Source organism: Aegilops tauschii, chromosome 4 (genome assembly GCF_002575655.3).
Source record: "Aegilops tauschii subsp. strangulata cultivar AL8/78 chromosome 4, Aet v6.0, whole genome shotgun sequence".
Taxonomy (NCBI): Eukaryota; Viridiplantae; Streptophyta; class Magnoliopsida; order Poales; family Poaceae; genus Aegilops; species Aegilops tauschii.
Genome location: NC_053038.3, coordinates 224,897,397 through 224,923,337, shown reverse-complemented (window position 1 = coordinate 224,923,337; position 25,941 = coordinate 224,897,397). Strand labels below are relative to the sequence as shown.

The window sequence follows — 25,941 nt, the reverse complement described above, 5'->3', positions numbered from 1 at the left end:
CTATGTTTCTTTTCCTGATGATCAGTAGTGGAGCCCAGTTGGGACGATCGGGGATCTAGTATTTGGGGTTATCTTATTTTCATTTGGTTTTGACCGTAGTCGGTCTATGTGTGGATTTTGGATGATGTATGAATTATATTTATGTATTGTGTGAAGTGCTGTTTGTAAGCCAACTCTCGTTATCCCATTCTTGTTCATTACATGGGATTGTGTGAAGATGACCCTTCTTGTGACAAAACCACAATGCGGTTATGCCTCTAAGTCGTGACTCGACACGTGGGAGATATAGCCGCATCGTGGGCGTTACACTTGGTGACAGCCACGTTGCAGATGGTGGGCGTGCAGAGCATTGGGAGCATGCCGGAGCCGGCGGTGGAGCCGGGGTGGTCTTCTGAGCCAAAGGTGAGGTCGGCCTCCGGTGCGGCCAACCCGGCGGAACCCTCGGGCGCTTGGAGGCCGCCCCAATATGATGGAAGAAAGGTTTGATGTGGCGATCTGAAGGCGGTGCTTGAGAGCCACCCAGCAGTGCCGCGACTGCGTGGTGCACCGGCACCGCGTAGCGCGCGGTGAAGCGGTTGCGGAGTTCCCCCCAGGATGCCACCGTGGATCCCGGGAGGTTGAGCAGCCAGGCGCGCGGCTCACCGGCGAGGGCCATGGGGAACCAGTTGGCCATGATCTTGTCGTCGCCTCCGGCCTCGAGGACGGCCTCCTCGTACGCCTGCAGGAATGGCGCCGGGTCTGCCGCACCGTCGTAACGCGGCGGCAGCTCCAGCATGAAATTGGTTGGCCATTGCACCCGCCGCAGGGCGGGGGCCAGGGCTCGGTACCCAGACTCCCTGCTGCTGGTGTCGGCCGCAGAGGTGGGTGGCGGGGCACATGCCATGGGAGCGAAATGCGGCGGCACGGGGCGCAGGTTGGTGGAGAGGAGCTCTGGCACACCCCTACCTGGCGCGCCAAATATCGGATGTGGGGTTCCGGCAAGCCCTTAGGTTCGAACACTGAGGTGCGCGCGAAGTCTTTCCCTCCTACCGATCTACGCTCTAGTTCGCTAAGATCTCACATACGAACTCGACGAACTCGCAACATAGAAAGACACGAGGTTTATACTGGTTCGGGCCACCGTTGTGGTGTAATACCTACTCCAGTGTGGTGGTGGTGGATTGCCTCTTGGGCTGATGATGAACAGTACAAGGGAAGAACAGCCTCCTGAGGTTTAGGTGTTCTTGTGCCTGGCTAACTTGTGTGGGTGAGAGCTGGGCGAATTGCTCGATGCCCCTACTGGGATGGCCAACTCTACTTATATAGGCCCTGGTCCTCTTCCCAAATATCGAGCGGGAAGGGAGCCAACAACGGCGGGCAAATTTGAAGGGGGACAGCTAGTACAAGCTATCCTGACAAAAGTGGTCTTCCCCTGCGAAAAGCTCTGGTGGTGACGCCGCCTTGGGCTCCATGATGACCTTCGTCTCGCCGTTCCCTGGTCTTGGTCTTGTTGCACCAGTATAGCAACATTTGCCTGATGCCTCGGTACTCTTCGCTAGCGCTGGCCTCCTTAGCACCAAAGAGGAAATAAGGACACTACGCGCGCTGGCGCCCACCTGGCACCTGCCTGGTGCTGTTCGTCATGGCTCACGTCACGAGAGCCTCGTGAGGTTTCCCCTCCTTGATATCTCCGCTCCTCGTAAGCCTGCTTGGCTCAGCCGCTCCAGAGGAGGTCTTGCGTCATCCGCCTCGCGAGGCATGGACCGTCGCGAGGGTCTTGGATGCCTTGTTGATGAAGATGGGCCATTCGGCCTACTTGCTTAGCCACGTCGTGGGCCGCAGGCAGGAAAGTCTGGGGGCCCCCATTCCCAGAACGCCGACACAGCCCCCATGGCCCCTCTGGCTCCTAAAGTGCCGACGTCTAGCTCGGCTAAAGAGGTCCCGACTGCTCCGGAACCCGCAGTCTCCCACAGATTCGACATATTATAGGAAGTGACGAGTTCTCATCCACATGATGCATTGCTATGCTTACCCTCTTGATCGGCTTACATGCCATATTATAGGTCACTTGGTGGCTTCCTGCTCAATGAGCATAGCTATGCTTACCCTCTTGATCAGCTTGCATGCCATATTATAGGTCACTTGGGGGCTTCCTGCTCAATGAGCATAGCTATCACTGGTGCGCGTCGGTGCTATACAAATGGTTTTTAACCCCTTTCTGCGACGGCATTTGGAACCGTCGCCAAGTCAGTGTTGGCGATAGGGGGGTCCTTCCCACACGACCCAGATACCGTCGGGGATAGGGGGCCTTGGTTCATACAGTTGTCCCTACATAACCGTTTCCGATATCTCGAATATCCCAAATGCTTCATCCTTGCTACTCGTTTGTGCTTGCATTGCCATCGCAGTCGGAGTTTTGTGGTTTTACATAAAACCAGGCAAATTCCAGGCACGGGGGTTTTCCGGGCACGTACCAAACTGTCTCTACGTTTACGATGCCTGGCACATCACAAACAGTTCATGATTATAAACCATGTATGATAGGTAGACAATCACACACATTTAGTTTTCCCGCACCGTATGTGATAGTGTCTGACATCACACACGCTTTGCAAACGACAACTATGTGCATTGTTATGCACGTTTCCTCTTCGTGAACTGTGTCGGATTATGATGTATATCACACACACTGTGCTTTATTAACCGTGTGCACTGTAATGACCTGCACACCGTAATTCCGCCCTAATTTAATTGTTGCTATTTAAAATTGTACCTAAGTTAAACTTAAAAGTAGGCTATATCTTTATTCATATCCATCAGGTTCAAAAAACCAATGCATTATTCGATTCACATGTACATATGTTTAGGAATTACATAAGCACCAAATAAAGAATGATGAACCAAGGTTCTATACTTGTACTATTACAGATGGTAAAGAAAGAGGCGACATACATTTTGGTTGTTGAACAAGGTGAAGCGGAATGGTCCTATTGTGCTCTCCTGGATGCAGAAGGCATGCATGACTCTAGTCCAACCCCTTGTGATGGCCGACCGCCAATCAGGTAGTTTGAGAGGTAATCTTGAGTAAACTTCTTCAGGATCCACTGCAAAGGAAAAAAGATCCAGACATTGTCATCTAACACAACTCATTACGAGCAGTAAAAAGAAGGCTACAGGGTTCTTACTTACCATCCTACAGTTCAGTGTTGTCTTGCATAAAGTGTAAACAAATAGTTCAATTGCCATCTTTTGACCCATTTTAATAACAATCTTTATCAGTTTCCTCACTTGATGCTGGTTCATGAATATCTCATTGCCCCATACGCAGAAAGGGTCGAAGTGTGGATCTTTGGCAATGACATATGTACCTAAAAGCACCAAGTTAATATTAGAAGCTAAACTACAATTGCAAAATGATGTAGTACAACACTCCCTGCATCCCATTCTATAAGATTTTATTACATGTATATCTAGACATCATCAGAACATTAAGGTAACACTCTTCCTTGTTGCTATGTAGCCTGGGATTCCATATTTAGTCATTGAGTACAATGCATGTTGCTATGTAGCCTGAGATATATTAAATATGGTCGTAGTTAACCTACTGATAAATGGGTTACAGATATATTCAGTGAAATGTCTGATTCGACGATTAATCCCTTATCAGCCCCCAGGCTATATGGTACCAGCTACTGAGATCCTGAACAATGAGTACATATAAGCAATGTGATGAAACTAACCTCGATGGAAAACAACATTGTTCTCAATATTGTCTTGTATGAGTACATATAAAGGCATGTTATGCACAACAGGCTAAACATCAACCAAATATATCCATGGTAGACAACATAATCTACAAATGATAGCTTCAGTGTGCAGGCTTAAGCACGCTAGTTAAGCAAAACAAGAAGTGGAAAGGTGTGTTAACTGCATCAGGCATAACATTTAAAAACAAGCAAATAGTCATTCAAATTGGTATTGTGCAGGTCTAAAGTAAACTAGTTATTGTTAAAAAAACGAAAAGGCATGTTAACTGCAATATCCTTAACAACAACCAAATATCGTAATTCATAGTGGTATTATTGAAAGTGTTATTGATGAAATTGAACTGCACGACAAATAGTTGCACATATAGAGCATCACATTGTGAAGAACTAAAATAAACAACGCATAAGGCCATCTCTAGCCGATCCTTTAAAAGTTAAAGGACTAAAACCATTAGTGGATATATATATATATACTCCAGCAATTTTTGGCCGTTTCTAGTCGATCCCCTAAACTTAATGTTGTAAAATTCAATTTGATCAAGTTCAAAGCAGGTTCAACCGAAAGTAGCATGCATTCAAACATAAACATATATAGTTCTGCGTAATCGAACATAAAACATAAATTTAAACTAAGCTAAACTACTTTCAGTCGAAGTAGAGGTCGAGCCAATCATTCCTTGTTAGGTACGGTGTGCCGCGAGCCGGGTCCGGGACGGTGCCCTCGTCGGGGTCATTGGGGAAGACACTCCTCCACTCGTCGACGTCCATCTCCTCGTCCTCACCGCCTTCGACCTCGTCATCGGAGGAGAGCGCGATAAGCTCGCCGCCCTCTGCACCGGCAATGATCGCCCGCTCTGCCTCCACGAGCTCCGGGTGCTGTCGGCAGAGCTCTTGCATGTAGGCCTCGTCGGCGGCCTTAGCCTCCAGGCGCTCCAACGCCTCGCAGTCCTCCCACGCCATAGCCGAACTCGCCACCCTGGCTCCGCCGGAACAAGGTCGACCGGACGTGTGCCGAAGGGGAAATTGAGCCTAGCCACTGCGCCGTGGTAGCGGACCTGCCAGTGGTCGTACTCCATGGCTGCAAGCTCGGCCATGTAGAAGCTACCGAGCCACCGGCGGGTGTGGGTCTCTCGATTTGTAATCTCAGTGACCCACGTTCCCCACCGCTGCTGCCGGACCCCAAGGTAGGACCTCGTCGGCTGCTGGGTCCGACGGAGGACGGGGAAGTTCTCGAATCGGCGGAGGGGCGCGGCTGCGGGCGGATCGGGGGACCGGCAACAGCGCATCGATAAAGAGCCCGCGGAGGACGACGGGGACACCTCGGTGACCACCACGCCGGCATCGGGTGAAGAGGCCGCGATAAACCTCTTTTTGGCCATTGGCTCCTCGAGATCCACGACACACATGCAGAGGTTGAGGAAGGAGCCGGTGGCAATGGCGGTGACCTACCAATGGTTTCGGGGGTGGTGTGTGTCTGTGTGAGCAGAGGTTTGGGAGTGTGTAGTGTGTGTGGAGGGGGGCAAGGTGGTGTTTGAGGAAAGACCGCGGGAGCTGAAAATTTTACTAGGCGGGAGTACCAAGGCGGGTATACTGAAAATTTGGATCAAGGGCGAGCAGATATTTTTGAGATTGCGAGGGATGCAGAGGCGGGAGTAAAATGCCGGGGCTACTGAAAATTTGAATCAAGGGACTGAAGCAAAGCGAGAGTAACAAACATCACACACGGTGCACACATACTAATCGTGTGCTATAAACATTAAAACCTTCCAGGCGGTAGATATTTTTGAGATTATGAGGCAGTAGATATTTTCAAGACCGGGAGGCAAGCCTCGTGGAGCCCAATCTACTATGCTGATGTGAGGGATTGCAGGGCACGGGCGTGGCACACAGGTAGTCGGATCGAACCGTGTCTGTTGCGTACCCAATCACAGACGGTTTCTACATCCAGCTCGTGTGCTGTTTATAAATTTGGCAAAAAGAATAATGCGTGAGAGGGTCAGAACACGAACACACTTGCATGTGGACCAAATATATGTATGAAAAGGGTGGTTTGATGTTCGAATACCCAATGCTCAACTTTGATGTGGCACCTGTCGCACAAAAGCACAGTATTGCTAGTCAGCCACCCCCCTACGAACCCCACTTCGTGTCGGCGTAAGGGAATCCTAGCTACGAATGCATGCCCCCAAACTACGATTGCACGTCGGCGGGTCAGACCACATACGAACCACGTGCGGGTGGCCCTACTATATGTATGGAAAGGGTGTGGTGTTCGCTATTTAACTACCATTCATAACTTTTGATGTGGCACGTGTGCCTCGCAAATTGACCGGACTTCCCTGACCCCACGAAGGTTGGAGGTAGCGCGAAGTAGCCCCCCACCCCACACACACTTCGGTGGGAGGGCATCTGACCAAGACGTACTGTAACATGGACCAAGCAGAATCCAACTTGGTCGTACAACCTCTCCCTGCTCGTTGTTGGTCAAAGTGATGGACGTCCACACGGCCCCGCAAAATGGGCTAGCTTGTCACCGGTAACCTCGCGAGGGAGTATTGTATGAAGACAAACCCACTATGTGCATGTGGCCCAAGTATGTATATGGAAGTGGTGTGTGTGGTGTTTGAATACTAAATGCGCAAATTTGATGTGGCACCATGCTTTGGAACCGTAAAATCCCCACACCGAGCGAGGGTTCACGACGTGTAGCATGCTCTCAAACTTAATTAAGCTTGGAATGGGTCGACCTACTATACAGTAACTCGAAGCAAAGAAGAAGAATATATCCACCCTGGTAACCTTTCTCCTCATCGGTCGAAATGATGGACGTCCACGCGGGCCCATGAATATATATAGGCTTGCCGCCCATAACCAAGCGAGTGAGAGTGTGCCCAAAGACAACCATTATTGCATGCGTGTGTCCCGAACATATTTATGGAGGTGTGTGATGCATGCATATGTGTTGAATACCCAACCCAATGCACAACATTGATGTGGTGCATGCGTTGAAAATCGTAGATGTCCCCACACAGAGCAAGAGGTCGTTCATGATGTGTCGTGTGCTCCCCCGCTTCGATCCAGCGGGATGGATTCATGTGTACAGATGCGCTATTATATATATGTAATCTCACATCATCATCTATATCAAGACAAAACAAAAAATTAATCCCCTCCTAAGTCAAATCAGTTAACATCTCTCGCGCTGTCGGTGAAAGTGATGGACCAAGCTGTTCACCCCCCTCGACACGTACTATATATACACCTAGTAACACAGCCCTAAAAGAATTAATCCTCCTATTTCGGCAAACGTGTACCTCTCTCTCGCTGGGTCAAAGTGATGGACGGCGAACTCACGGGCCCAATAGGGAAGTGAAGCGTACGTCGCACGCGAGTGATCATCCTATATAGGACTATGTACCACCGTCTGCATGCATGTGGCCCAAAGAGTTGTTTGTGTGATGTTTGAATACGCACTGCACAATTTTGATGTGGCACCACGTATATAGGAAACCAAAAATTACCCACAGAGAGCGCGAGGTTCATGACGCGTGGCATGTGCTATATGTACGCCCCATTCGACGGGTTGTATATATGTACTTCTACTGTACATCACAAACCAAAAAAGAATCATTCCTTGATGATGGAGGACAACCTCGCATGCCCATGGCTGGAAGCGCCACACGCGAGTGAGTTCCAATATATAGGGCAACCACCGCCTTCATGGTATTGCGTGATATTTGAATACCAATATAATGTACAACTTTGATGTGGAACCTGCCTCGGGAACCGAAGAGTGCCCACATGGAGCAAAGTTATGACACGCATATATATAGAGTATTCATGTTGCCCCCTCTTAGCCATGTACATACTCCTATACCGTGCATATACGTAACACAAACCAAAAAAGAACCATCCTTGTTGGTCAAATTAGCCTCTCTCTCGTTGTACGTTCAACTGGTCGACGACGACCTCGTGGGCCCACAGAGAGAGGCACACGTGAGTGATGTCATAGGACAAAACCACCGCGTACATGCGCCCGTGTGTTATGTTATGTTTGAATACCCAATGCACAACTTTGACATGGCACATGCCTCGCGAACCGGAAACACACTACACCATGATGCGTGTAGCCCCCTCACTTCAAGCCGGCGGGAGTGTGTACGCACATGCTCAAACTTTGATATGGAATCGCACCATGATCCACACCACACACATGCCAAGATGAATCCACCTTTTGGTCAAATTAGTGCCTCTCATTGTCGGCGGCAACTAAAAACCTTTGCGGGCTAACGAATGGGCACGTCACTGATAACCGCACGATTGACAGTGTCCTAGAGGACCACCAATGCATGCATGTGGCCCGAACATTATGTATGAAAGGGCCGTGTAATGGTTTAAATAACCAATTCACGACTTTGATGTGGCATATATGACTCACAAAATGATCAATAATCCCACACGGAGGTTCACGACTCGTAGTTTACTACCGGACCCCTCCCCCACCCCCACACACATAGACACACACATCCCGCACCACCACAACCACTCTGAGGCATGTCAAAAAAATTCTGCAGTGAACATGTGACGAAAGGCAGAGTGTCATGTTAATTAAAAAAACAGACATCATTCGACCATTTTTATACATTGATTGATTTCCTAGGGATTTAATGTGCCAAAATCAAATTTGAGCTACATGTGCACCAAAATGAGTTGCATAATCATATGTGTCCCTGGGTGCATGTTTCCCTGTGCAAGAGATTTCAAAATATTGAGAATATATATTTTTCAAATTTAGTACATCCAAAACTTAGTTGAAATTCATGAAACTTATCATGGTGTCATATATGGACATCAGTAGACTGTGATATTGTATTTTTCGTCAACGAGACCCGTTTTGATATAATCTTCTTACAAACGGGAGATTATTAAAAAATGGCAACCAATATCTCATACGGATTATTTATCCGGACCGTGTGCGTTAGACTGTGCCATGCTTCAGTTAATTAGTAAAGAGGCAGAAAATAAAACAAAAAATATATGTGCTGCCACACGCCCCGTGTGCCGTGCGAGTAGGTGTGAGTTGACGGGACGCATGCGAGCAGTCTGCCATGCAGGCATACCGGGAGCCCTGCATGCAGGTGTGTGTATTAATGGGAGGCGTGCGAGTAGCTGTGTGAAATGATGGTAGGAATGGCAGAAGTCTGCCATGTAGGCTCATCGGGAGGCGAGACAGCTTTTGACTGGAGCCTGCCTCGCTCCCACTGGTACGTATTAATTGCGCGCCAGAGCCACCAGCCATAATAGGCGGCCGGACCCCTGGTCCATAGTGGTCACCAACGTCTGGACTCTAGAGTGTATGAGGATGCTGCCGACGCGCACCATCGGAGGGAGTGGCGACCCCAGGGCTGGTGAAGCACCCGCACAACGCGTGAAGCTGGGCACGGAGGTTGCCGTCGCCGCCGACAAGGTCTCGCACGGGCAGCAGCATGACCTTGAGTTCGTCCGCACCGTCGTGCCCCCCAGCCGGAGCAGGAGGTGAACAACAACTCCGGCAATGATTGTGACTCCGACGGAAAACCAGTTAGTCATCTATATACCCATTTGTGCGGCAATCATATCGTGTGTTTTCTCTTGTTAACCCCCCAGCCCCTCTATAATTTTTCTGGAATACAAATCCTATGGTTATGTTCTCTCAGTCCATAAAATCAGAGTAATTAAGATCCGTTAGATGCACGTAGTGTATTGATTGTTTGAATGTTATCTGTATAGAGTTAGTGATTAATTGTTTGTTCTATACAAATGATTTTTGCTAATAATCTGACTAGGGTTAGCTTGCGTGCTAATAATTCATGGCCAGATCTTGAGAATTGATTTTGAATGCCCTACATATATGTTTGTGCCTTTTTTCTTCCTGATCTTGAGAATTGATTTTGAATGTCCTACATGTTATGCCATTTTTTTCTTTCAGATTGGTATGTACACAGATGAGGCTTCGGCCAGTGCCACCGCCGGATGTAGATCTTGGACCCGGCCGTGTGGCCAGAAGCGGCCCCCTGGACCTGAGGAACCAGTAGAATCTCCGGCGGACCACATGAGCGATCTCTTGGACGGCATCCTTGGTGAGATCATCTCCCTTATCCCCACCAAGGATGGCTGCCGCACACAAGTCCTGACATCTCGGTGGCGCACTCTATGGTGCACCGCGCCTCTTAATCTCGACTGTCGTCAGCTATCTGTCGATGATGATTATGAACTCCCCGGAGCCAACATCTCCTCCCACGAGGGCTCCGTTCAACGCATCTACATCCCGGCATGCTACCTGCTGGACATACCCTGCATGGTGGCCGCCTGGCTGACATCCCGTCAATTCGATAAACTCCAGCAGCTTGAGTTCTACCATGACTATGTATGTAAGATACCACGAACCAATGTATCTGTGCCCTCACCACCGATGTCCATCTCATGGTTTTCATCCTCTCTCCACACAGCCACCTTCGCCCGGTGCCATCTAGCAGACAATCTGGTACAAATGCTTCGACTCCCACTGCTAAAAACCATGCACTTGTGGTGGTTGATCTGTCGGAGGCTGCACTGCACAACATCATTCACTCCAGCTGCCCTGCCGTGGAGCGCTTACTGCTTGTTTTTGGAATGGAAATTCGTATCTGTTGTCTCAAAATAAAGTCGCCCCACCTTATAAGCATGGGAATTTGTTTTTTTGGACAAGATCTTATCATCAAAGATGCCCCTTCACTTCAAAGGTTGCTCCTTGATTCTGTTATAGTACCTTCACAAATAACTGTAGTCTCTGCGCCTAAACTGGAGACCTTGGGTGCAATTCGTGTTCCTTTTAGATGGTTCAAGATAGTGTTTGCCTCCACACCTATTGAGGTACTTTATATTGTTCACGTCAACTTTTGTAATCTGCTTTTTTCTTTTGTGCGCATAAGTTAAGTATCATCTTGGAGTACACTTTTGGTACTAATATTATGTTCTATGCTCAATGAAGAGCTTCTCCATCATATCATTGGTGGTGGATTCTGTCAAGACCTTACATATCAGTATGTGGTGTTTTGATCTGAACATGATTATTGGCTTGCTGCAAGGCTTTCCATGTCTGGAGAATTTGTATATAAAGGTGATGATTTCACGCACATTGAAAGCCCATATATAATGTACTATAATTAATCGTTCAGCTATCATTGTTTCAAATAATCTTTTTTAGACATTAATTGTTTTCAATCTTCATATCTATTTAGGCACTAACACATGGACGAGAAGGTATAACCAATCGATGGTTCAAGAAGCACCAAGATTTTCTCAGATCTCATGACATTCGTTCGAAGATAGTAGCGCGGGAAGGATATGCATCCAACAATGCAAAACACTAGCTTTGTCACATTCTTCATGTTGAATGGGAGGACACTATTGTCTGTGAGGATTAAGTTTTTCGACAAGAAATTTCTTACGGCTGCAAGTGTTGAGCAGCATAAAAAGAAGTTTAAGGTGGACCTAAGGGCTTCTGATCGTGCTCGGCTTCTATTTACAACAGCTTGTCATCATGGACCGGTAGAATTTCTGCGCCGGGATTTTGATTTTATGGATAAGACCGATCCATTTGATTGTGACTGCCAAAAACTTTGATTGAGTTAGATGTCATTGTCCTGTTCAATCTGGATTCTGTCTAAACCTGATGAGCCATTAATCCTCGTGCTTTTGTACTGTTTGTTAGCTGGAGTTAGATAATGTAGCCCTTTTCAACTCGGCTTTGACCCATATTTTCTTTCATACTGGGCCAATAGCTTGCCATTTCTTTAATTAAGACATAAATATTATAGGAATTCACAACATAGGGAAAGAACATCACTCTCGCGGGATCCTTGAGATCTTTGTTCATTACAGAACCGCAGGTTCTTAGCGCCCACCAGCACCCACAAACTTATTTTCAGCTTGCACACCAAATGGGCTGTAATTCTTAATAAGAAAAATTGCATGGTAGTGACAGATTTGGATTTATCATTTGGGACCCACGAGGAAAAAGCCTACCAGGGCGGTGCCGACTCGACAGTAAACATTGAGAAACCTGGTTTTAAAATTACTGTAAATCCAAAACTCGCCTCAAAATCATGAAACTTGGCATGGTGTTATGTCATACCACCAACATGCTGTGGTAAAAAATTAGTCCAATTTCGGACAAGTTTTGGTGCAAACTTATTACAAACTAGAGCTTCTCTCAAAAAGGCTCATGGTTCCGAGACGGACCTTGTTAGCTATGTGTGCGAAACGACATACGCTGTCTCTTCCCGCCTTGATTTATTTTACAGAGGCAACATGCAACTATAGTAGCGTCGTCCTAAAAATATGAAATTATTCACGGTTCGTTTTGCCTTTTTATACATTATTTGAGTTTCCTAGGCGTTTTGGAACGTACTTTGGTGTGTGCAAAGGTCATGTGTGTACTAGCCACATATGTAATTGGGTGTTCAATCTGTTTATGGAAAGTCCTTATAAGTTATAAGTACATATGTTGTTGTTCTGTGTGCAATGACATCGCACACAGACCATACCGGGGAACCCGTCGGTGATGATTTCATCAATCGCTGACAATTGTATACCACCAAGCGTTTACCCACAACACACATGGCTTATTAGCAGCAATCGTCTGTGTTATTATCCGTCTTCGCACACATTTATGATTACAGACATGTTTGCCGCGTATCACACATATCTTGTTATATTGAACCATTTCTGTTCTCTTGGCTCAAAGCAAATAGTTCATCCGAGTGAACCGCATGCCGTATATCGCACACACCTTGATCTGGCTGGTCGTTTCTTTGTGTTGCCTAATCACAAAAGTTCATCCCAGTGAACCGTATGATGTATATCGCACACACCTTCATCTGGCTACCCATTTTTTTGTTCCTCCTCATCGCAAACATTTAATTGAACTGAACCGTATGCCCTACATCACACACACAACTAAAATCTAAACCATGTTTGATGCATCCGCCATCGCAAATGTTTTGCACCTTTTTGACGGTTTTTTACACCATCGTTTGTGATTATTGCATCGCACCTAGTTTCGTCGAAGGGTCTCTGATCGTAGTGTCGCATTAGCAGCATCCTGCAGTAGTGTATGCTGACCCTCTTGATAGGCTTACATGCCAAAACTGAGTTTTGACCTGCCTGTCTGCACGATGCTACTCCACCAGGTAATCCTGAATGACCCGCCGAACTCTTAACAGTAAATCTTTTAACTAAGACCCTAAACTTGTTAAGGTGAAAACAACGGTTTTTCATGTGAGGGTCGACTTACAGTGAGCTAGGACGACTCTAAGGATGTGCGGCCTATGAAAGCACTTGAATCTTAATGGCTGTGCAGCCCATGAAAGCACTTGAATTTTAAGGTTGTGCGGCCTGTAAAAGCACTTGACTTTTTCTGAAATTCTTTTCTTCTGGGTGTTTTGGATTTGTGTCCATCAATGATTTCTTCTGCCCAACTATATTTGTGCAATTCAGGCCACGTAACCTTGATCATATGACTCATAATTGAGCATATTAGGTTGATAACCCGCCCTGATAGCAGATTGTAAGCCGGCATGATATTTGCATTGAGCAATCATGATATTTCATGTCTACGGCTTATCATTATCAAAGGAGTTGACATGATATTAACTTACAGGTATGTTTTTACATAATGATATGAATATTCAGGGTTTGATAAACCGCCCTAAATTTCGACTTTAAGTCATTGGCGTCTTTCCGGTTTAGATAAACCTTTAGTATTTTTATCAGACTATTATATCAGGATTTTTCAATGATATTTGTGACCCTCCCTGGTTTAAACCGCTAGGGCACATGCTATTTGCTTATGTGTAGGGCGCATGATATTTGTGACAATATTTGATCTGATCCACATGATTGATTATATTACACGCACGAGTGGCGGGTCATCAATATCAGTTCGGCAGCTTAAACATTCAAAAGATGAACATGCACGATGGCATGATAGATCATTTTTTTCAAATCTAACCTATTACAAGACCACAGAGGGCCTGCAAATTGAAACAAAGTGTTTTTCAGCACATTGAATTAAGCTATGATTAAGGGCTGTCGGATGTTAGTTTCCTTCGTCCTGGCGGGTTGATGACTCCGGTCATCCTGCTCCGGTTCTTCGTCTATCTAGAAGTCAGGTAACGTCCAGTTGATGTCAGTCAACGCCTTGAATACGGCTTCATCATCGATAAGTGTGGACGGATCAACATCAGGAGCAAAAGTATGCTTACGTGTTGGAGGGATGAGATCCAGAACTTCATAAGCCAGTGCTTTCACTTTTGCATTTTCCATCATGTAAGCTGCCTGATACCTGGATAAATTTGTTTGCTCGGCCAACTTACTTGCCAAGGGACGCATCTCCTTCACACATTTGGCAAATTCATTTTCATCAAAGGGAGACCCGTCTTCCTTAAGACTTGGACAGCCAGTGGCCATCTCCTCCGGGTCTATCTCTGCTTGCCATGCTTTAACCCGGCTCAGAGCAGTAATGGCACCAGCTCTGGCGGATGATCGATTTATTTCTTCCAGTGTTTGGGGCATGACAGATAGTTTGTCCAGTACCTCCCTGATGAGTGTGGGAGGCTGTTTGCTATGGGAGATAGCTGCTATGGTCCGTTGAGTGCCTATATATAGCTGCTCCACCAGGGTGTACACAGCTTTGAGCTTCACAAGCATGTCCTGGCCAAGGATGGAGCACCTTGGGCCTGTTGAGCAAACATACTGATAAGTCTCCTGGCGGGTCAAGGTAAATCGGTGGTGAAAGATTGAAGTGCAATGTTACTTACGAAAGATGGCACCTGTCATATGATTAATGTGTCGCTTCAAGCTGGATAACTCTTCAGTCATTGGCTTAAGAGCAGCTTCAGCGTCTTCAGCTCTTTTTAACGGAGCCGCCTTCTCAGTATCCCAGCCGGCTGTCTCCGTGTTGAAGTTCATCTTCAATTTTTCAGATGTTTGCAAGGAGGCTTTCAGTTTTGACCTGGCTTTTGAAGTTTTTGTTTGTTCTGATTTGATATTCTGCCGCAAGTCAACTACTGTGACTCCTTCATGCTTAATTCAGCCTGAAGCGCAATAATCAAGCAACAATTAGCAATTAATGACGATCACTCTATTGAAGTCCCAAGCACATTACAAGTACTCTACTTGGCACTTGGGGGCTAATGTGGGCCATTTTTAAAAACACAACAGTATTTAATGACCGACTCAATTCTTTCAATTTAAGCTGGCCCATGGGGGCTACATGTTCAGATTTTTTGCAACATGATTTTAAGTCCTGGTTTAACTATTCAGTTTAAACTGGCCCTTGGGGGGTACTCATTTGGATTTAATGGCGATAAACTGATTTTGAGGAAATGCAAAGATGAAGGATATTATTTAAGTCTATAACATTTTTTATTTCTTTCATATCCTCTAGACTTGGCGGCTGGCATGGATTCATATGAGAAGGGTTTTGGTTGTTTACCTCAAAGCGTTCCTTCATCAAGTTTACCAGACCGGCTTCCATGTCGCGGCTGGTATGAAGGCAGCTCAAGTAGCCCGCATGGATTTCACTTGCATTAAAGCCGGCATACCTTTCCAACTCCAATTTCCATTTGCCATTTTTGGCGGTTAAACCTTCTTCCTTCGCCCTATGCTTCACTAAGATAGTGGGATTCCCTAGTTCTCTGAAGCCTGTACCAATAATGATGACGTTGTCGGCAGTTTGGTGAGAAGGAGTTTCCTCAGCAGGCTTGATAGGACTTGGCGGTTTAGCATTGGGCGGGTCAACACCCATTGGATCCACTATGACATCATGAGTTTCTCGTGACGGGTCATCGGCAGTGGCTTCAGGAGTCTGATGAGAGGCTTCTGATCGTGGTGTCTGTTTTTCAAGCTCAGTGACTCTGGGTCTTCGGCCGGCTTGCTTATTTTCAGCTTCTTGCTTTGTTTGGCTATGCCACTGAAAACAAGACATGAGGATTTGAATATTTCAGCTTAAAATTGGTAAAGCAAAAAAGTCAAATGTTCTCACCCAGGAGCAATCTTGAAGGCAGGCAGTTGAGTTCCATTAGAGTCGCTAGAGGATGAATTAGAAGTTCCCTGATAATTTGAGTCGGATAAGGGGTCGACGAGTAAGACCCTCCTTTGGAAAGGACAGGATTAAACTCCGAGGCACCTCTTTTCGGTGTTTGTGAGGAACTGGCGTATTGGGTAAGCTGGCATGAAGGTCTCCACCTCCGCTGTGCCCGGTTATGTGTCGAGCTTCATGTTGTTGTTTCTTCAAAATAAAGTTTGGATCCAAGTGAGCTAAAGGGTGACAAAACCTTACTTTTCGGGTCATTTGCCGAACTTTCGGTCTTGGCAAGGGCTCTGAGTCGGAGGAAATAATAGTTACCTCTTCAACGTCTGCATGGCTGGTCTCCACGTCATCCTGAGAGGGGGCAGCGTCAATAAGATGTATAAATAAGGAGCCAAGAGAATCAAGTTCTACCTCCGACTCATCATCCAGGGTGACTTACTCTGCTGTATTTATTTTCTTCTTGGTCTTTTTGAAGTTTTCTTCTTTCCCATGACCTTTTTGGCCGGTTTATCTTCAAGCTTCTTGTTCCAAAAAGGAGAGTCGGCCTAAAGAAAGCAAGATAATAAGGCAAGTGTAGTGTATGAGAATAATGAATAAAGTAAAAGTAGTTTCAAATACTTACAGCTGGAGCCGGGTTAAGAGCATAGAAGGGGTTCAGCCCCGTTTTGCTGCAGTCTTCTAGAGTTTCCACAAGCAAGGACTTGGTCATTTCATTGAGTTCCTTCTATTCAAGGCATGTTGAGTTATACCGTAAGGGCTAGTTTACATCGCCTGTGTATGTGCACATTAAACCGGGGCGGCGGCTTAAAGGCATGATCCTCCAGCTAACCTAGCATCGGACCAAGTCAACACCGGTCAAGCCATTTGCCATCGAGGCCCGTATCTTGGTAAAAGCGGGTCCGTATCTGGCCCGTTTAGCAGAGCTGATCCATTCTGGAAGTGGATGCCTTGGGTTGAGCCGGTGGATACGGAAACCCGGCAGAGGGTTCTCACCTGCCGGAGAGGTGTCTTGACAATAAAACCATGTCTGGTTCACCTTGGGGTGACTGGGAAGCGCGCCTGGAGGAAAGACAACATCTATTCGCCTCTGGATAGAAATTCCACCAAGTTCAAGGCTGGACCCATCTGTCATCTCTGTTTGGCGGTTCAGATAATAATATTCTCTGAAGAGGTCAACGCTGGGCTCCTCTTGAAGGTATACTTCACAAAATACTTGAAAATTGCAGTTGTTGGAGACTGAATTGGGTCCGATGTCTTGAGTCTGAAGCTGATAGAAGTTCAGAACGTCACGAAAGAACTTTGAGTCGGGCGGTGAGAAGCCTCAGAGCATGTGATCAGGAAAAACTATAACTTCTCCTTTCTTTTGTTGAGGTGGAACCTCAGATCCCGGAACCCGCCAGTGGATGGCATCTTTTGATGGCAAGACGGCCATATCAACAAATTCTTGGAGAGAACGTTCCGTGACAGTGGAAACAACCCAGTCGAAGGAGGTGACGGTCTTAGTCATTTTTATCAGGTGAAAGCCTAGAAAGGAGGTATGGCGGGTCAAAATCATGATGATAAGCCACCAATAGTTACGAGGAGGCAAGTTTACTATGCAAAAATGGTTAACCTGCAAATACTAAATGATATGGAAGAAGGAATAGCATGGCTAAATCGGCAAAATACGGTTGGGTGATATCAACGTTAGACAGATGTCGGTGATTTAAACATTTCATAAGTAAGCCGGCTAGCATTTGGCGGGTTACAAGGTATCATTTGAGCCGCCCATACAGCAGTGATCAAGCAAATATTTACAGATCTAGAGATGAATGAAATTTCACTAAGTGATAGGCCAACAAGTTTCACAGATTCTGTTTACAATTTTGGATCTATACCAGTTCAAAAATAGGTGAAATTTGATAAAACCTAATACACAGAGGATGAACTGCTGTGCTGGAGGTGAATCTGAACAGAAGGTAATGGATCTATAGTTGATAGCAGGCATTAAAGCGATTAAAATGAGACTTTGGCATCGCATCTGGGCTTGACTAAATGGCATGACAGATGAACTACGGACGACAGTAATGAACACCGATGAACTCGCGAACAATTGGTGACCTAATGCAGATCTGAAAGACTAGGAAGTGGTACCTGATGATGGAGATGGAGAGCGGGAGTGCGCCGCTGTTCTCTAGTTCATTCATGTTGATGCAGGTCGCTGAAGGAGGACAGCGGCGGCGGAGCTTGGGTCGCAGTGGTGTCGCGAGGAATAAGAAGAAGATGTAGAGGTAGGCGTAAAACTGAAAAATAGGCCCCCTGTCCCTATTTATAAGGAGGTGATAAGATGGCATGCATGGAAATCGAGGAGGCAAAATGATTATGCTAACAATGCGGGCGCCTCGATTCTCGGGAAGACCATTAAGATAAAGATCCGTTGAAATATCCTGGGCCTTGTGCGGAATTAATGCACATGAAGTCATGGCGGGTTACCATGATTTTTTATGTGACATCATGGCGGGTTATGGCGGTCTACTAAAGATTCGGCACTAATGTGGTTTGCTAAGTTAGACAGTTAAGATTGATGTGAACAAGTTCAAATCAACCTGGGGCCTAATGTTGGGGATATAGCTCTGAGGTGTGACCCGCCCAGGAGGGGCCGGGTTACACCGTTGGCAGTTTAAATAAGAAGAAGGCCCAAGGAGGCCCTGGGAGAATCGTGAAAACGGTGTCTTGTGGAGGCAGGCCTGGTAAAGGCCCAAGACCTGGGTCTATGAACTGTCGTATGATAACTTGCCCTATAAGGCATGATTAGTTAGAAACCGAGCTGGTCACGTTATGTGAGCCGGCCGGGACTCTGTAAGCCTCCGGGTCTCGACCTGAGTATATAAAGGTGAGACCCAGCGGCGGGTTAACTCAAGAAATAATCAATCAAGAACTAGGTCAAACGTATTCGCTCCGTTGTAATCGAAACTCAAGCAATACAACTAGAAGCAGGACGTAGGCTTTTACCTCGTTCAAAAGGGCCGAACCTGGGTAAACTCCTCGTGTCCATTGTCGCATTCAACCCCTTCAAGCTAACCTAGTTGCAATGGCTCCACACCTAAGTCCTTTCATTAGGGCACCTGCCGTGTTAAATCAACGACACAGCCCCTCCCGCTTGCACAGGGAGATGCGACGCACTCCTAGCAGCACGCAGAGTCCCTCCGTCGTTCTTTTGGTCGTCGGAGGGCGAAACACGTGCCCTCCATCGTGCCTGTTGTCGCCGGCGATGAGCCGCTGGCGTATTAGGCCTAGTTGACCAGGGTTTGACCTCCCCTGGTTCTACGACACGTGGCCCGCCCGTCTAATTAGATTGGTTTAGGTTTAACTTAAATTTTGGATTAGCCCTGTTAGACAGACATGCTGGACCCGCTGGTCAGTTTGACCTGGTCCACCCCATTGACCTTATGACTTCAGCATGAGGTCATGCTGACGCAGTAAATCATTTACTGGATTTTGTTCAATTCTAAATAACCAGAAAAATCTAGAAAATGATTTAAACTTCAAAAATACATAGTAAATCAACTTAGAAGGAAAAGATTTATATATGAAAAATTATCACAAAAATATGAAGAATTTATTTATGGCATTTCCATGCATGTTAGAACAACTTTTGGCTACTCTTTAGGGCAAATCAAATAAATGACATTTAAATAACCATATGTGGAGTTTGAATTTGAAAGTTTGGTTCAAACCAACTTCATTTAATCTGGTTTCTAGTTGCATTAGCTCAATCAACAACATATTGCCATGTCATGATCATACATCATATTGTTGCATTGCATTGATTGTGTTCCTTCTCTATTGTCGGGTTTGTTCCCTCTCTGTAGACGTTGTTCCGACGTTGAGATCGATGTCACTAATGAAGACACAATGCTATCTTCAGAAGTGCCAGGCAAGCAATCCCCCCTTGAGCATTTCGAAACAATCCCACTCTCTTGCTCTTGCTCTCTTTTACTGCATTAGGACAACAACGATTCAACAGTTACATGTTGTGGTAGTTGAACCCCTTTCCTCCGCATGACATGTCTTTGCCACAATAAGTAGTTGAAACCCACTAGCATGAGTAGGATTTGTTTGATCCATGATGTGCCTACTCATTCATGCTTGCTTTTTACGCCTGCTATAATTAGAGTCGTGTCAGGTCTGATTCATCTGGCATGAATTGGAATGGAGGTGAACATGTCCTACTATTGAGAGCTAAGTGTGTGAACACGATTTGATAAAGGTAGCGATGGGAGGCCATGTAGGAGTACATGGTGGGTTCTCTCATTGAAACCGTCCTTAGAACTGAGTTCTGTGTTTGTGATCCAAGATAGTTACTACCACACATTGGAATGCTTAAGTGCCCCTCTCGACTTATTAATCGCCTCGTTCTCTGTCCAGGAGTTGCAACTAGTTTCTGGTGTTTGTAGGTAGTGCTATTTGTCTACCAAGTGGAACCTGGTACAGGTGGGCTTGGGATAGACTAGGCACAGTGGCACGGTGTACCAAGTGGCACCTGGATGGTGGGCTTGCGAACCCTACCACATTGTTTGGGGCCGTGATGGAAACTTCGGCCAGACTTCCTTTGCTGGTTCAGCCTTGGATAGGCGATAAACCTGGACCAGAGACTTGTGTGGTTAGTCAGGTCATGGCCGACACCCTCGCCAGGCTTCTGCTTGAAGATTGCCGATATACATGACGTGTCAATGGCGGTAAGTGGCGAGAGCGTGTGTGTGAAGAAGTACACTCCTGCAGGGTAATATGATCTATTCGAATAGCCGCGTCCACGGATATGGACTACTTGGAACGCTTATATGGTTCATAGACAAGTTGAAATAAATACTCTAAAATGCGCAAGATAAGTGAGAGTGTTATGGATGGCCTTCCCGTAGGGAGACGGGAGATAATCCGTAGTGGTGTATTGATATGGTGAATATGTGGACTCGTGTGCGCCACCTCAAAGAAGTTTATGGCAATCTTAGTTCAGGATAGCCACTGAGTCAAAGTTGGCTTGCTGCCGTCAAGCTCCACTACCCCTTTACTGACACCTAATTCATAAGTAGTTAGTTCTGATGTAAGCCTTGCTGGGTACATTTGTTCTCACGTTTGCTTAATTTATGTTTTTGCAGATGAGACTTCAGTCTCACTAGTAGTTCCACATGGGCTTGGACAATTAGCTTGGGAAACCTAGGCAGAGGTCTGGTTCCTTTGGAGGGTCTTGTAGATAGACAGGCTTTCTAGCTGTCGGTGCAACAAACCTTGGCGTATGTTGCCCAGACTATACACAGGCATGGAAGCAAGGCTGCAACAGCAAGACAAGACCAAGCTGAAGAGAAAGCTCTTTGAGAAATCAAAGAGCAGATCAAGAAGACCTAGACAAGACAAAAGAGCAAGGTATCACTAAGGAAAAACCTCCCTTACCAGGCAGGCGAGCCTGGTCAGGTCGAGGCTTCCCCGAAGACAAGTCTCAAGACTTCCCCAACATGCTTGCTGGGGATGCCGAGGGCGGACCACCCCGCCAAGGCGCGACCGCTCCACCACACATCGACGCAAGTCACTTATCAGTCTGGTATTGAGACCCCAAGTCATTAAGTTGATGTCATTTGGAACATGGCAGCCATTTGGGGAGAAGATTCTCCCTGCATGACACCCGTCTAGGGCGTGTCAGACAGACAGGGAGAGAGACGGCTAAAGTGGCGCGGCAAAGCTTGCCGGGCTACATCCATGACGTGACACTAAGTGGTGCATTTAATGCGCATTGTCCTGTCTACAGAGTTAGGTATGCTAGCACTGTTTGCTATCTAATCAGTGTATAATGACTGATTTGCCACTGTGGTAACCCCTTAGCCTATAAAAGGAGGGCCATGGCAACCTAAAATAGGATTCGGATCCTTGTACACTCTTACACACATAGCTGCTCTCCCTGAGGTGACCTTGTTGGGCTTGAGCGTTGTGTGTTCGTCGCGGTCCTCCAGCCAATCCACCAAAGAAGGAGTAGGGTTTTACGCTTCGCAGTGGTCCGAACATAGGTAAAAACCAGCACGTCACCATTGCCGTGCTGCCCTTCGGTCTCCACTCTTTGTGCAACGTGCCCCTCTCCCTTGCTGAACCATAAGGGACCAATGGCCCCATAGGTGATCGTGTTCTGCCATGACACTAGCCATCTTTCTTTTCAGATGTTTGTACTCGGACATGTTTATGCTTCCGCATGTGCTTGTTGCTTGTATGACTTGAATGCTAGGTCATGAGACCCATGTTTGTAATATCTGGATCCTCGGAGCCTATTTAATATATACTTTGAGTCGTAGAGTTTTGTTGTGATGCCATGTTGTATTTACACATATCGAGCATATTGTGTGTATGGTATTGAAATGCTTGGTATGTGTGGGATCTGACACCTATTTGTTTATTCTTGGTAGCCTTCCTTATGGGGCAATGTCGACTAGTGCTTCCACTGAGCCATGGTTGTTTGCTACTGCTCCGGAACACTTAGGTTGGCCGGCATGTATCATTCTTTTTTCCTGTGTCTGTCCCTTCGGGGAAATGTCACGTGTTGTTCCTTTAAGTCCTCGTAGCTTGCTATGACTTGGGTTCATAAGTTGATGACCGACACGTTCATTGTTGGTTTATGTATGCCTGCCTTTTAAGTTTGTGCCACCTTGGGTTCACGAATAGTCATGTCGGCTCGGATTCTTTGTCATATGGATGCGAGCGACACAATCATATACGTGAGCCAAAAGGTGCAAATGGTCTCGACCAAGGTAAGGTTGCAACCATGGGAATACCGTGTGTGACGCCGCAATGTGATATGATGTGTTACATGCTAGATCAGTGTGACTTAGGATCGAGGTCCTGACACCTAGGGTAGCATACCCCAGAAATTTGCAAAAACAAAGGAGTATATTCGTGCATGTAGATGGTTAGTCCGTGTGTCTCACCTGGAAGTTTCTCAGGATGGGTGTAGCATATGCCGTGATCGCTGTCGATGGTTAGTATGAACAAATCGATGAGAGGGTGAGATCTCGCGTTGTCAGCACTCACTTTGGCCTCAAGGTGTTCAATAAGCTCCAAATCCGTGGAATCGAACTTGACGCTAGCCGACAGCACCCGCTAATCCTTCTTGGACTTGCAATGGTTAATTCTAGTTAAATCATACTCAATGTATGATCAACCAACTGTTTAAGTAAATTATGAAGGATTCTGTCCCATAATGTAAGAACTACACCCTCTGTCCCATAATGTAAGATGTTTCGCAAGCTATGTTAGCTTGCAAAAACTTTATTTGCAAAGACGTCTTACATTATGGGACAGAGGGAGTACATGCATACTTTAAAGACTTGAAAACCCCCATAAGTATCGACATCATCATACAGGGCGACGACATGAATACTCACAGGAGTGGCCTCACTGGTTACTTCCTTCACGCGATTAGGTTGGAGAGCTTCCTTTTTTAGATCAAATTTCTCAGTATCTTCCTTTTGACTACTTGCAATGAAGTATAGCAACTCCACTAGCTCATTGCCCATCGTACTAACTGGATAGGAACAAGGCGGCAGGGAGGCGGCGAGACCTGGAGTTTGGTCAGAATGTGAGAGTGCTGCTGGACTACCAGAGGGGTGAGGCTCACTTTGGTGAATTGAACATGCAATTGGGACTATTGTGTCACCTCACGCACAGCGTGTTGTCACCTCAATTCAATGTAAGGACATGATGACTAATTTCACTGACATGTACTAGTACTACAAGTCGTACAAGTACTACTCGTACTAGTACTTACTAGTACGAGTAGAGCAATATGGAAGAGTACTATTAGTACTACAAATTAAGAAATGGAGTAAATTCATCCAATCTCTAGGTTGCTTGATACGTCTCCGTTGTATCTAATTTTTTTATTGTTCCATGCCAATATTATACAACTTTTAAATACTTTTGGCAACATTTTATATTATTTTTGGGGCTAACATATTGATCCAGTACCAAGTGGGAATTCCTGTTTGTTGTATGTTTTTTGTTTCGTAGAATATCCATATCAAACGAAGTCCAAACACGATAAAAATTTACGCAGATTTATTTTGGAATACATGTGATTTTTTGGAAGAAGAATCAACGCAAGACGATGCTCGAGGGGCCTACTAGGCATCAGGGACAGTCCATGCGGTAGGGTGCACTGATGGTACCTAGTAAGCGCCTCATAGGTCAGTTGCTACCATTCTTTTACCGCAAGAAAGATAATATCTGGAAATAATCATGTTAAAATTTCAGCCCAATCGGAGTTACAGATCTCCGGGAATTTAAGAATCGGTTTTCGGCCAGAAAACAGTAACGGGAAACAGAAGAGCACAAAGAGAGAGATCCAGTCTAGGAGGGGCTCCTGCCCCTTCGCCGCCATGGTGGCCATGGACCAGAGGGGGAACTCTCCTCCCATCTAGGGGGGAGGCCAAGGAGGAAGAAGGAGGAGGGGGGGCTCTCTCCCACTCTCTCCCGGTGGCGCCGGAACGCTGCTGAGGCAATCATCGTGACGACAATCTACACCAACAACTTTGCCGCCGTCATCACTAACTTTACCCCCCCACTATGCAGCGGTGTAACACCTCTTCTCCCCACTGTAATCTCTACTTAAACATGGTGCTCAACCTATATATTATTTCCCAATGATGTATGGCTATCTTATGATTTCTGAGTAGATCTGTTTTGTACTATGGGTTTATTGATGATCGTGATTGGTTTGAGTTGTATATTTTATTTATACCCTACTCCTACTTTGGTGGATGGATGAAAGGACCATGGTGGAGGCACAACGCTCAAGCCCGGCAAGCTCGCCTTAGGACGAGAACAGCGACGCGCGTATGAGTGTACAAGGGTCTGAATCCTTTCTAAGGTTGCCATGGCCCTCCTTTTATAGGTAAAGGGGTCACCACAATGGAAAATCCGTCATTACATACTGATTAGATAGCAAATAGTGCTATCATACCTAACTCTGCAGACAGTAAATGGTGCATTAAATGCACCACTTAGTGTCACATCGTGGGTGTAGCCCGATAAGCCTTGCCATGCTATTCAACCACCTTCTTGCCTGTCTGCATGACACGCATCTGGACGAGTGTTATTTAGGGGTGTTCTTCCTCAGAGATGGCTGCCATGTGCCAAATGACAGCCACTTAATCACCTGGGGCTCGACATTGCACTGATAGGTGACTTGGGTTCCTGTGAGGTGGAGTGGTGGAGCCTTGGCGGGGTGACCCGCCCTCGGCGTCCCCGGCAAGTGTCGGTGTGGAACGACACTTATGGGATCACAAGAATCCCTACTACGGTTGCCGCGGCGCAGGGTTGCGAGGAGAGCAGGGCTAGTAGACAGCACAAGGATCGTTTACCCAGGTTCGGGCCGCGAGGGTGCGTAAAACCCTAGTCCTGCTTTGGTGGGTGTATTTCTGAGAGTTCTTGAGCTCTCGAACAAGCTGTGGTCAGTGCATGGTTTGAAAGAGCCGAATCCTTCTCCAGTATGCTACGGGCCTCCTTTTATAGTTGGAAGGGGCTGCCACAGTGACACACAGGAGGTGGAAAGGCGTACAGTGCTCTGAGCTTATCGCTCGTATTACAAGACAAGACGCATTTAATGCGTAGTGTAGGTGTCCCTTGCTTTATTGGGGACGGGGGCGAGGCCTGTCCCATTCGTCGCCGCTCCTCCTCGCCTTGACACGCGCCCTGGCAAGTGAGGTGCGTGGTGCCATGTAGGCAGCCAGGCAGCTGAGGTGGTGCGGTGGTGGAGCCTTCACGAGGATCTGCATGCCGCCACGCAGGCGCTCGATGAGTTGGCCTGGGAGCTGCATGTTGCCACGCAGGTGCCTGCCCAGCTGGTTGGGCTGGCAGCTGCATGTGAACGGTGGAAGCTTGGTTGGCGCGGGCCTGGCGGTGGCCCCGCTGGCGTCCTTGGCGAGGGCCTTGCCGGGTGGCCCGGCAAGGGTCTTGCTGTGGCGCGTTGTCGTCCCCGGCAAGGATCTTGCCAAGGATCGTCGTCTTCTAATCCTTGTCTGATTTTGAATATGTCTTCACAAAGATCTGCATGCCACCACAAAG

The 25,941-nt window shown here is 46.7% G+C and overlaps 1 pseudogene; it reads right to left on the bottom strand.

Annotated features, from left to right (window-relative positions):
- The window catches only part of LOC141021782 (NAC domain-containing protein 75-like), a 145,339-nt pseudogene extending 121,946 nt beyond the window's left edge, over positions 1-23,393 (bottom strand).
- Between the last annotated feature and the right edge of the window lie 2,548 nt (positions 23,394-25,941).